The sequence below is a fragment of the Anas platyrhynchos genome, chromosome 3 (assembly GCF_047663525.1).
Source record: "Anas platyrhynchos isolate ZD024472 breed Pekin duck chromosome 3, IASCAAS_PekinDuck_T2T, whole genome shotgun sequence".
Classification (NCBI taxonomy): Eukaryota; Metazoa; Chordata; class Aves; order Anseriformes; family Anatidae; genus Anas; species Anas platyrhynchos.
In genome coordinates this window covers 24,527,430-24,539,788 of record NC_092589.1, presented here as the reverse complement: position 1 = coordinate 24,539,788, position 12,359 = coordinate 24,527,430, and the positions used below count along the sequence as shown (strand labels likewise).

The 12,359-nt window shown below is 41.3% G+C and overlaps 1 protein-coding gene across 7 annotated transcripts in view; it reads right to left on the bottom strand.

Annotated features, from left to right (window-relative positions):
* DISP1 (dispatched RND transporter family member 1) overlaps positions 1-12,359 on the bottom strand; it is an 87,601-nt gene that overhangs the window by 40,298 nt on the left and 34,944 nt on the right. The window contains exon 1 of one of the 7 annotated variants that reach the window (XM_027453083.3): positions 1,562-1,718. The exons of the other annotated variants lie outside the window; for them this stretch is intronic. The gene's annotated coding sequence lies outside the window, so the exon portion shown is untranslated. Of the gene's footprint in view, positions 1-1,561; positions 1,719-12,359 lie in introns of those variants that run through there. 7 annotated transcript variants of the gene reach the window in all.

The following is a 12,359-nucleotide window of genomic DNA, read 5'->3' as shown; positions in this document are numbered from 1 at the left end:
GAAGCAGAAGAGATTTGCAGAATGGAAATTTCTCCTCCTCCATTTTCATTTTGACTAGGTTTTGAAACCCAGTGATTCAAAAAAAAAAAAAAGTTAATTCTTCCATTCCTCCCGACAGCTTGACCTGCTAAGAAGCCATCCCGTCTTGAACCTGAGACACCAAGATTTCATTTCCTGCATCGCAGGCTGGCTCAGGAATTGCAATTCCCGTGACAGGGAGTTTCCAGATGTCCCCATGCCAGCACCACAGCTCACGCTGCAGATGGGCACCGGTGAATCAGTGTTGCCGAGCTGGCACACAGCATGACCCCCCCACCAGCTGTGGGGGAGGGAGCTGGAAAAGACTGCCGAGGGTGGGAAAGATTTTGCAAGGACTTCAGAAATACACTTTGCTTTTAAGCTGAAGTTACTTTTCCTGGCACAAACAGTAAAACAATATTTACAGAAATCATTTGCCAAGCTGTGTGTAAAAAAAAATAATCAATTGCAGCGCTTTAACTACAAAGTCGTTCTAAAGTCAGAGTTCATCGTGAAGATAATTCAGCTATCAGTAGAAGTAACAAGGAGCCATGAAAATTCTCTTCCACAAGTTTTGTGCAACCTTTAAGTTTCATTTAAAAACTCGTAAATATATATGCACAGGGAAAATGGAAAAAGGTATTAAGAAAATGAAAAGAAGAAAGCTCCACATACGTAATCAGAATTTTGGAAAGGGAAAGAGAGAGCTACAGACAGACGTGCTTAGAGCAAAACACAGTAAGAAAGGAATGCACAGCTCTGGAAGGCAGGTATACCTCAGCACGGTTTAAGAGCACGGAAATCTGTTAAAAAACCCCAAACATTGGTTACAACTGGTAGGCTCTCATCACACTAAATCTTACTTACTTGATTTACTGACTTGCCATTACCACGTGAAAGATATTTAAGTTTCTGTAGCTGCAAATATTCTGAACCAAAATAGTTCTGATTCAGTTTACAAAGAGAGGGGAGAAATATGCATCCTTCTGTGTGTAGAAGGTATCAGCTGTATTGAAAACCTTTTTTTATTTGTAACTCCTCTTGCTGTGGGATTACCATTCAGGATACTATAGGATGGCACAGCGGAGACAGCCAGAAACGCTCTTCGGGCACAGCCGGGGCTGCACGCTGTCACCCCCTGAGCAGGCTGTGCCATTCTGCACTAGCTTAAGAAAACTCCTGGCCGTCTATTTAGAAACAGGGCTTTTGTTCTCCTGGTTGCAAGCTGTGCAGGAGCACCCGTCAGGGCTGCCACCAGCGCTAACCCGCACCTGCCGGCAGCACGGGGGGGCTCCCATGCGCTGCCCGGAGAGCCGAGGCCCATGGCCGGCGGCACACCTGGCCGCACAACGCGGCTCGGCGGCCCTGCACGCCCAGCCCGGCCGCGGTTGGCTTCGCACGGCTGCCTCGGTTTTACTTCAGCGCAGGCACGGGTCCCTGTCTGTCCCTCACAGCGCAGGGGGCTATGAGGGACAGAGCACAATGGCGAGCTGCACCCGCGCCCCCCCCCGCTCCCCGCCCGGCCCCTCACGCCCGCACTTACCGCCGGGGAGGCTGAGGCGGCCGGGCGGGGAGCGGAGCCGAGCGGAGCGGAGCAGAGCAGAGCGCGGCCCGGGGCGGGCAGCGAGCAGCCGGCGGCCGCCGCGGCGCTGAGGGGCCGGGCCGGGGCCGGGGCGGAGCCGGAGCCGGGGCCGGGCCCCCCGCGGGGCGAGGCCTCCCCGCGGCCGCCGGCTCCCCCCTGCCCGCCCCGGGAGGCGGCGTTGGGCCCGGCGGGGCCTGCCCGGAGCCGCGGCCTCCGCCCCGCCCGGCCCTCGGCAGGCAGCAGGCAGGGGAGCGGGAGCTGCGCCCGCTGTAACTTCGTTAAAGCGGGTTCTGGGCTGGCCTCGGCCCTCCGCGTCCTCCTCAGATAGGTTTGGTGGTGTTTTGGAGCCCCCGCTGCCATGCCCAAATGTAGGAAGCAGCGTGTGGCGTGTGGAAGGAGCTCAGCGTGGCACTGGACGCACAGAGCTGTAGCACCGGGAGCTTCTAAAAACAGTGCTAGGGGAAATGCCAGGGGCAGGCTGCAACCTGCTCTACCAGGGTACGCTCCTATCGGCTGCAAAGCCTCAGATGGTGCCAGGCAGCTCCCATTTTTTCCTCAGCTCTGGGTATCTCTGAAGCAAACCTCAGAACTGGCATCCTCCTGATGCAGATCTTACAACCCAGCCGCCCATCAAAAAATCTTCCTGAAAGAAACATGGGGACTCAGTTTCCCTCACAGTGACCTCAGTAGCTCTGGTCCAATTCTGACACGAGACAGGTCCCTCCGGCTCATTGGATCCAGTCTTAAACAGGTGGTGAAAGACTGCTCTGCTTCCCTACTGTTTTGTTTTTTCCCCCTAACAAAATTGCCTTCAATGTTGCTTGCCCTTCTCGCCTTCAAAAATAATTTTACTGGCATCAGCTGACCTTTCTCCACCCCCCACACCCCATCGGGATTGTATAGAGAGCATTTTTTCTGACGTTAATGGATTCTCCCATAGAAAACTTACTTTCCACCAGTGTAGAGTCACTCAGTGCTAATGATGCAGGACTGTCTGTACAAGGAATTCATATTTATTAAATGAAATACCCAATACTGAAAGACATAGCTTGAAATCAGGTCAAAATGGAAGTAGGACTACAGAACTGTATTTACTTTCTGAATATCTGAAATATATAATAATTGCTTAGAAGTATCACAAGAATTATCTACTGGACAAAACTACTTCTCCAAAGTCAAACTTCTACATTTTTTTCAAATCTATATTAATGAAGTTCTTAATTATGCAAATATTACTGTATATCAGTTCACTGCTGATACTGTGTCATGCCTAATTGCTAACTACCTCGAAGAAGTTACAAAAGGCTCATTAACATTTTCTCACTGCCTCAATATCTGGAAGAGTACTCCAGAAATCCACAGGATCACAATCTATTAAAGTTCTAAATATTTTATGTACTACACAAAATAGCATTAGTATATCTTGGCTCATCAACTTTCTGCAAGCACTTTGTTCCCCAGGATGATAGTAAAGTGAAAATATGATGCATGTTCATAGGTTATGCTTAATAAAATGTTTCCTGTACGAACTGGATTTGAATACTTTATCATATATTTGAGTTACAGACCTAGTCAATTATTGGCTTTACAGCATCTGAAAGGCAAACTCAACACTGTGAGTGGTTACAAGAAGAAATCTTTTCCCCATATATTACACTGTGCCCCCAGAACCTTGTTTAACGCCTGCCGGCACACTCCCAATTTTTGGCATCACCATACACCCTTCATCATCCACTTCTGTGCTACGTTAATGTTGCTGCGTGTCCCTCTGTGCATCTCCAGTGACATCGAGTGCTTACTTCATCACTTGCCAATGAACAATCAGGAAATAAAAGCAAGCTCTGCACCATGTGGAACACAGGCAGAGGAAAAAAACAGGGGAGGTGGAAAGGATGGAAGAACTTCGGATGATTAAAGACAGATCACGGATGTCAGATTTGATCTGAGGAGGCCCAGAGAAGATAAATGAGTAACACCGTGCCATCCACCATCTGGAAATGCATGGATGCATAGAATCTACACGTCGTCTGCAATACTAATTCGGTCTTGCTTTAAGTCAACATAATGCTCCTCAACCCACCAGGAAGTTCTTACCTATCTAGGTATCTGTCAAGACATTTTACAAGCAACAGCTTCTATCAAATACAATGAATTTTTAACTCCTCACCATGCACAAATAAGAAAATGAACAAGAACTTTGACTGAATTAATCTTCAAGATGGTATAAGTCTTATATAATCTCTTACAATGTTATCATTCCAATCTCTTATCAATCTAATCATCTCTTATAATTTGCCATACGGATCCGTTAAAAAATATGATTTAAAGTAATGTTTTTCATTGTATGCTTAACTTCAGTATAAAATCAAATACTAATGAAAATAATAATGTAGATCCCAGAATTCTACGTACATCCTTCAAAAATTAAAATACTGTTATGAGGATATCCACATTAGTGTCAACTGAATTATAGTATAATATATACATATATATATATATAAATATAATATATTGTGTAATATATAAAAAGATAAGCCTAAAGTGAATTCTAGCTTAGACTTGTATTTACAAAGCATGGCTGAGCCTGTGTCGCAGGGTAGGAAGTCTGATCACTCTTCTATTCAAACAAGCTACAAGGAGCTGGCAGTCTTGATCACACAATTCTTTCCTGAAGACATCAGGCAAGGCCAACAGGCACCATCCCCTCCTGCTAGCTTGGGCTGCCCACAAGCAAGAGCTGCTACTGAGCTACCATTTTTCCAACACTGAAGCCTCAGCTGTTCCCTGCACCTTCTCTTGGCTGGGTATCTTCACATGCCTCCGAGCTTAACATGACATTAATCACAGATGTGTATTGTCACAGCAGGCTCTTTTAGAGAGATTCAGAAGAGGCTGAAGGACTTCGACAATGTTAAACTTTAATAGGAGAGCTGGTGGCTTTTTCTGGGTGCTCTGGGGACAAATTGATGCTGGATTACGCAAGTGCTCAGGGAAAAATCTCAGAGGCTTTTGAAATCCTTGAAGGCCAGACAGGGCACCACAGGTGCTGCAGAAATTCTGCTGAATTGCTAATAAATTGGAGGGAATAATGGAATAGAAGAGCTAATTAGAGGTTAAAATGACAGCACTAGTTCTGTATGTGGTACATGCACTCCACAAGCATTTTATTACAGCTACAATGATTTTTTTATTACAATTCTTATCCATTTACAGAATTTCCTGACTAGCGATTTTTCTTGGACAAAATATTCGCTATTGCACCTCAGCTGCTATGGTCTGGCACTGCAGGCAGCAGCTTACCAAACAGCATTTAAAACAATCAACACCTTTGGGAAAGACATTATAGAGCCAACCCTATACTTTTCATAGTAAAACCCTATTCTTTTCACACTAAAGTATGTTTTTGTGCAACATTTGAGGTAATACTGAAACAGCATCAGCTACCTTAATTATTCAGAGGCACCCATTGGGAACTTCCAGATTACAGCACTACCTAGGGGACATGCTAGGAGCACAGTACTCAGGAAGATGATCAGTCTGTGGCAGCTTAACCCATCAGAGATTACTAGATCAGCTCTGGCCCCGTCATACCATACAATTTTACAGAGATACCCAACTGCCTACACAGTGCTCCCAAATGCTCTTACGTCAACCAATTATGTGGCAAAGAAACTGACTTGTAGGGCTGCAGTCTCAGACAAGTGCGATGGCTTCTAGACCTAAACTGAGCCTAAAAACAAACAAACAAAAGAAATAACTGTGTTCAGACAGTATTCCTGCGATGGAGACTCAAAACTGGCATTGTGAACACACAGCGGAGCTAACTCACCATCTGTGCTACCCATCCACAGACAGAAAGAGTATTTTAAAGAGAAAAAGCAGACAAGTGAAGAAAGTACTTAAATCTGTGGGTTTCTTTGTTTGAGATACAGGAATATACAGGATGAAGGGGATGAAATTCAAAGTACTAAGTATCTAAGTATAAGAGCTCACTTCCTCTTATGCTGGCATTGTTCTATACATTTTATTTTTCCTCAGGGGGCAGAGGAGATAAGCTTTGATATAAATATAGGTTGCAACATAAGCAAAGTGGATTCAGTATCATCATATCCCTATAGCTGAAGCTTTAAGTACTGAGCCTTCCCTTCTGACTGGTAATTCCACAAGGATGAAATACTGTCTGATCAATAGATGACGTGAAGTAAATTGTCCGTCCTTCTCCAGTTTCCACTCATCCCTGAGTTCATCACTCTTCCATAATTGATATGCTTAAGAAAGGCTGAGGAGGAAGCGAGTGTAGACAGCGAAAAGCTTTGAACCCAAAGGGGACAAGAGGAAATGTCAGATGCTATTGCTGGGGTGTGGGGGGTGGTTCTTGGGTGTTTTTAAGCTTTCAAGATAAACAAAGAACTTCTGACTTGTAACTGTGTGTGTGTGTGTGTGTTCGTTCTTGGATGTTTTTACACTTTCAAGATATCAAAACTTCTGACTTGTAATTGGGAGATTTAAACTCTACAGACTTCATTCTATGAGACAGATACCAACACATCCTTTCAATGTTCTGGAAACTGGATGCTTAAGGTCACATCATCTCAAATAACACTGAAAGTCAAAGCACAGAAGTAAATTTCTGGGGGCAAAGAGTGAGTTTCATTGTCCATAAAGCTCTTAGGACAATATCATCTCAGTCCCTTGTGTAATTAAAACGTCAGTCCAATATGATATTGTAAACAAAGTGGGATTCTTAAGTATTTTTTATCGATTTTTTAAAATGTTCCTAAAGTAGAATGGTGACATTTTCCAGGCTTTCCACCCCCCACTAAAAAAAAAAAAAAAAATTAGACTCGCTAGCAGTATTTCTTAAAACTCAGTATCTAAATGAAAAAAGTATTCACAATGTCATGTTACAGCTGAAGTTTATGAGATGTAAAACCGTCTAGTTCTGTCTACTTACAGACTAGAAATACTAACATGAATTAAATTATTTTTCAGTGAAGATCTAACAGAGGCAAGTCTTTTACTTTGCATGTTTCCAAATCACCACACTTGCTCTGAATTGAAATGTGTATCTGAGGCTCCAAAATAACTAAAGTCCCATATCACACGATCTTCAGAAGCTAGTAAGTTTGTAAGTCCCCTACACTGACGTGAGCATTTAGGCCATTTATTTACACCACAAAGAGTTGTGTATTAATCATGACAGATTTAATACTCTGCAAAATGCTTTAATATGGAAAGTTCACAAGCTAATTGTACTACCATCTGAAAGTTTCCAGATACTACTATGAAGACATCTTGTTCAAGAAGTACAACCACATCTGGAAGCAGAATTGGAGATGCATATTTTCTGATTTATCTAAAAACTTACAATGTTTCTGAGAAATTTTTAATAGCTTGTCTTCAGTTGTACAGTTTTATCCCATAAAGAGAGCTCTAATAAGTTGCACTAAAATGCAGCTGCATAAACATGTTTACACAGTTCCATTTTCTCATCCACATTCCTTTCCCACAGGTGTACCTTTTCCACTACGAACTGCACTGAAGTGTACCTTACGTAAGTGCACACATGCAGAATGTCACTTGTAAAATAGGCCAGACTGACCACGGAGGGAAAAACTAACAGGATACTTTATCTGAACGTAAAATACACATGTGACATAAGAAGTAGTACTAATTCCATCACTCTCACAACACCAGTATTTAAATTACAAGCACCATCTTGGCATTGCAGTGAAAGTCACTATCACAATATAAATTTTCCCAAGTGACAGGAGAAATGCACTTTGCCAATGTTGTTACAGTAATTACTACATTAACTTGTCTGTAATCAAATAATGAAGCACTGCATTTTTCCCATCGTTTGGGAGAATCCATACAGCTGTAGTCCATAAAATGTTTTTCCAGTTAAAATAGAAATAGCAGTAACAACAGAAAGGTTGCTTTTTCAGATTCATGTTCTTAGTTCAGGGAACAGCAAGGTATTGGAATTAAAATGATTTTTTTTATTTTTTTTAAAAAAAGGTATAAATTGCTTTTAACATAGGGATCATAGTTTTGCAGTTGTCTCACGGAAACTAAAAGTGTAACATTAGTATTTATCACAACTGCAAAAGTATTGCTAATTCATAAACACCAAGATAGCAGAAAGTTACTCAGCCAATGAATATAGAAAGGTACTTATTAATTTAAGAGCAAATTTGGTTATTGCAGTTCTGAAGTATTTCTCCCACCTATTGAAATTTTAACCTAGTGTACTGTTCCTTTGCTTCGTAAAAGGTGAGAAACATCTACAAACATATTGATTTTTTTCCAAAGGATTTTCAAAAGGAATTGCCTAAACCTTTAAATAACATAAAAAAGCTCCCTCTCCTTTTGTACACAACCTCTATCACACCTTCACCTCTCCTCATTAGGAAAGTGAAATAAGCGCTGAAGTTTTTTCCTTCACAAAAAAAAGATCCAAGTGTTTTGAGTAAATGAATATTGCTGGAGCCCATAGAGAAGGTTTTATTTGATGTGAGCTTTTCTGACACGCTAATGAAGGCCTGACAGACAAGGCAAGAGAAAATGTTATTTGAGCACAAACTCAATGTTTGCTCACTAGACCGCTTGCCTTTCAGAAGGTTACCCAAACACAACTCATGCAATGTGAAGTCAATCTTTTCTTGCTGTCTTTTGGCAAACAGATGTGAGCCTGGGAATTTCTCATACATTCAGATAAATTGAGAACCAGACCTTTCACTGCATTAGCCTTCATACCTTTAGAAGATGTCAGATTTCTCTGGGACTCTCTGATTTCACACTGTTTAGACTAAACCCCAATTACTGCCTATCGTACACAAGTCACATCAGTTCCAAAGCTGCTAACTAAAGTTTGAGACATGTTTGAGACATTTTTAATCTGCTTTTCAACGTTGGAAACCTTGAGACAAGTCTAAAATATGAAACATCCGTGTAACGTTTTTCTACATGCTTTTTCTAATGCTATCTATTCCTCTTAATATTACAACGAAGGATGTTGGAATGTATCTTAAAAACCTGATTTGGTGTTTTCTGTAGCAGACAGATTCCCTGGAGCCAAACAGTCCTGAGCTACATTCTTGTCAGTACAGAACTACACTTGTACACCCTCCAGATCAATTCTCTACTCAAAAAAAAAAATACTTTGGAAGAGTGCAGGGTATACAAGAAATTGCATTCCAATTGTATTACAAACCAAGAAATCTTATTTTTCCATATGATGCCATTTGACAAACTCCATTTTTATATTGAAGATGTCCAGTTTTGACTGGGTATCTACAATGACGTACCAGCAGACTTTTCAAACCCAATGATACCTCTTGGGATTTACATTCAAGTGAGTATGGTTAGATAGCTATTTAAAGATTGAATTCAAGATCAGGCTTCAATTTGATTACTTCTCCTACAGTGTCTATGATGTATGTCACCAATTCGCTTACAATACATTGCTTTTTCCTGTGACTACAGACTACCCATTTAAAATGCATTATACATGCTCTGTTTCTAGGAGATTTGTCAAAACAGTATTTGGCTCTAATGATTAGACAAAACTGTCATATCACATTACCTCTCTTCACATAAAAAATAAGGAATCAGAAGGGGATTAGTTGCTGAAATATATTTATGAGTATTGTTTCTTTCCATAGCTAGGGTTTGAGGAACATGAAATACTCCAGGACTCTGAAGCAACAGGGCTGAGCCTGGTCTTCTGCACAGGAAATGGGGGTATGGGAACTAAGAGACGACTAATAACTTTTGGTCATTACAGAGTAAAACTGTGGAGAGCTTTTTATACTCTGGCAAGCCAGAATGGCTGGGTATATGCCAGCTGGGTATACGCCACAGCTGCACAAAGTCACCACCAGTAACCCACCTCCAAATCCAGACAGACAGGCATACAGCAGCTGCTGAAGACTTCTGGCAGCCTTGTGGTGCAGCAACAGCTGCAAAGCAGCTCAGCAGCTAGGAGAGGTTCGGTCCCTCTGCAACTCTCTCCCTTCCAGCTCACTTAATTGGGCTGCGTACCAGTCCCAGGGCATGGGCACTGCTCATTTTAATAAAGCTAACAAGTCTGTTTATTACTCTGCCATTGAACCTATATATAGCAGTGTTTTAAGTATTAAAACCTGAATCATTTTTTACAATTTTAAATCTTATTTAACAGAACAGACTTGTTTAGTCTACAATATTTAACAGTCACCAGTTAGATCCTACTTTAATCTGAGCAACATCACATCAGGTAACTCACCTTCCCTGCAGAACTCAGGGCCCAACCAGGTACTGAAAGCTGATGAGCTTCAAGAGGAAGATCACCCCGTTTGTCAGAAGATACTCATCTTTGTATACTATGCCCTTTCCAAAAGGACTTCTGTATAAATGTACCAGGGATTTCTATAAGCTCAGAAAAGCAAACCAAAGTTTGGACTAGTTGATCCAAGTGCAGAGCAAATTGTTATTAAAAAAGCAAGAAAATATCTGTCCCAAAGAGTCTGCTTTAGAGACTAAGATAGAAAACAACCTTGAGGAAAGCATCTTAATCATTTTGGGATGATTTGTTCTTCATACCTGTTTAATACATACTTAGTTTCTTCATACTTGTATGGCATATCCACTACCCTTTTTCTCACCACAAATAAAAGGCATCATGTGGATCTGGTAATACATGTAGGAGAGCCTGCAATACCCACCAGTGTTCTTCCCAGTTTTCCAATACAACTGAGAAACATAGGGCAGGATCAGCACCAATACGTATGGGAAATGGCAACGGGCTCCTCAGTTACTAGCATATAAGCAAGGAGTGAGAGCAAACCACGCTTTTCATGGGGGTAGGGCACAGGGAAGGAGGGAGAGAACGGAACCAGAATGCTTGTGCTAAGTTAGAGCAAGAAATTATAAAGCTAGGAGATAATTTGAAAGGCAAGAGCCTGCCTATCATGCTAACATGCTAAAACACTCACCCTTCCCTCCTCACAGATTAGTTTTAATCCCAGTAAATTTCCCAAATTCAACTCACCACACACCTGCACAAGCATGTTTGCTGGTGTAAGGACAGTGACTATTAGGCAAGAATGACCAGCAAGGGGGGTTAATTTTTTCAGTGGCACCTGCTCAGTGGCTTTGGTGACTGAGGTCCACTTAAAAGCATACGTGCATACAGTGTGTACATTATGCATACAGTAAGAGCAATAGCTTTAGAGTTGATATTTTTCACTTAAACTTTACATGCACTTTTGAGCAAGTTTTTAGTAAACAATGCAACTATAACGTGACTGCAAATGGAAAGGATAACAATAAGCAAGAATCACAACTACTGGCTTTAATTTTTCAGTAAAACAAGTTACTGCTGAGCTAGCTTTGAATTCTCACAAAGTAACAAACCAAGCCCAAAAGGCTGTGTTTCAAATGTTAACAAACTGAAGGTCCAGTCCCCTACATGCAGGGATTTCTGTCATTAGAACAAGATGGAGAAGAACTAAATTATTCACAGTCCAAGTCAATACTAAAAATAGTTGGGGCACAATTTGTAAGGCCACTGAAAGGATTTTACACCTCATTGCTTCCTTGTTGAGTGATTGCACTTTCCCTTTCAAAGCTCACCATTACAACAGCTCAACAACAGCTCTCTTACATGACTTTTCTTCACAAGTGTGGCATTACCATCCCCTGGCACAGCTACCACAAACACCAACCAGAAGCATCAGTACTCTTCAGACTACCAGGCAGAGAGTGATTAACATGGTCAGGATTCTTATTCACATGACACATCTATAAAAGATACCAGCCATCACAAGCCAGTTTGCAAGGCCGAGTGAACATGTGAAAACAAATGGTATGGGTAAAAATCACAGCGCTACAAGGACCTCCATCTGAAGTTATACAAGAGACGTGCTGTGTGTTACTGAGTTCTGTACAGTACCTAAGAAGCTCCCCACACTTCAAAAATAAAAGAAAAGCTACCTCCTGTTAAAGTTACTACATTCAACCCCCTTACATTTTAAGATGGAAAGAAATATTCCCCTCAGGGAAAGGGGCCCAGCTCATAATTTCTGGATTAAAGCCGTTGCTATTAGCTGCAGGATGAAATTATTAGTGACAGGTTCACTGAATTACCTCTTTACAGAGGTCACTAGAGCTTCCTAGAAACCTAAAACTGCCATTGTAAATTTAGCTAATAACAAGTAAGTTTTTTGAACTATCAAAATTAGAAGTAAATATAACAAAGACCCTGTTTTAACACCCAAATTTAGTCATGCACTGAAGTAAAATACTTTCTCATTTCTCTTCACTTCAAAGTTACAAACTGGAAAATACATGACTGTTGGCATGCATCACTAGTAACTCCACATTTTACATCTACAGATGTGGACACAGAATGCATATTGGTTTTCAATATGCTCATTTCTCTCTTAAAATGATAAAACAGATCAAGAATAATTTCTGACAAGAACTGCAGCTTGATCGGCACACATAGAGTAAGATTAAACAGAAGTTACTTTTTCATAACTGAGAATTTTGCATGATGAAATAAAACAAATATATCAAGAACTTGGAGGGGAAAAACATCTACAACATCTTACTTCCATTCTGCATTCATTAGTCCCTTTCTAAATCTTTGCACAATTATTTACAAAGCACCTTGGACAGAAATTGTTCAGCCCATCATTTTGCAGGCTTTACTTAGTTCTGTTTATGCTTGCAAGACTGCTAATAAACTCTGCACTGTTTCATGTAAAATACA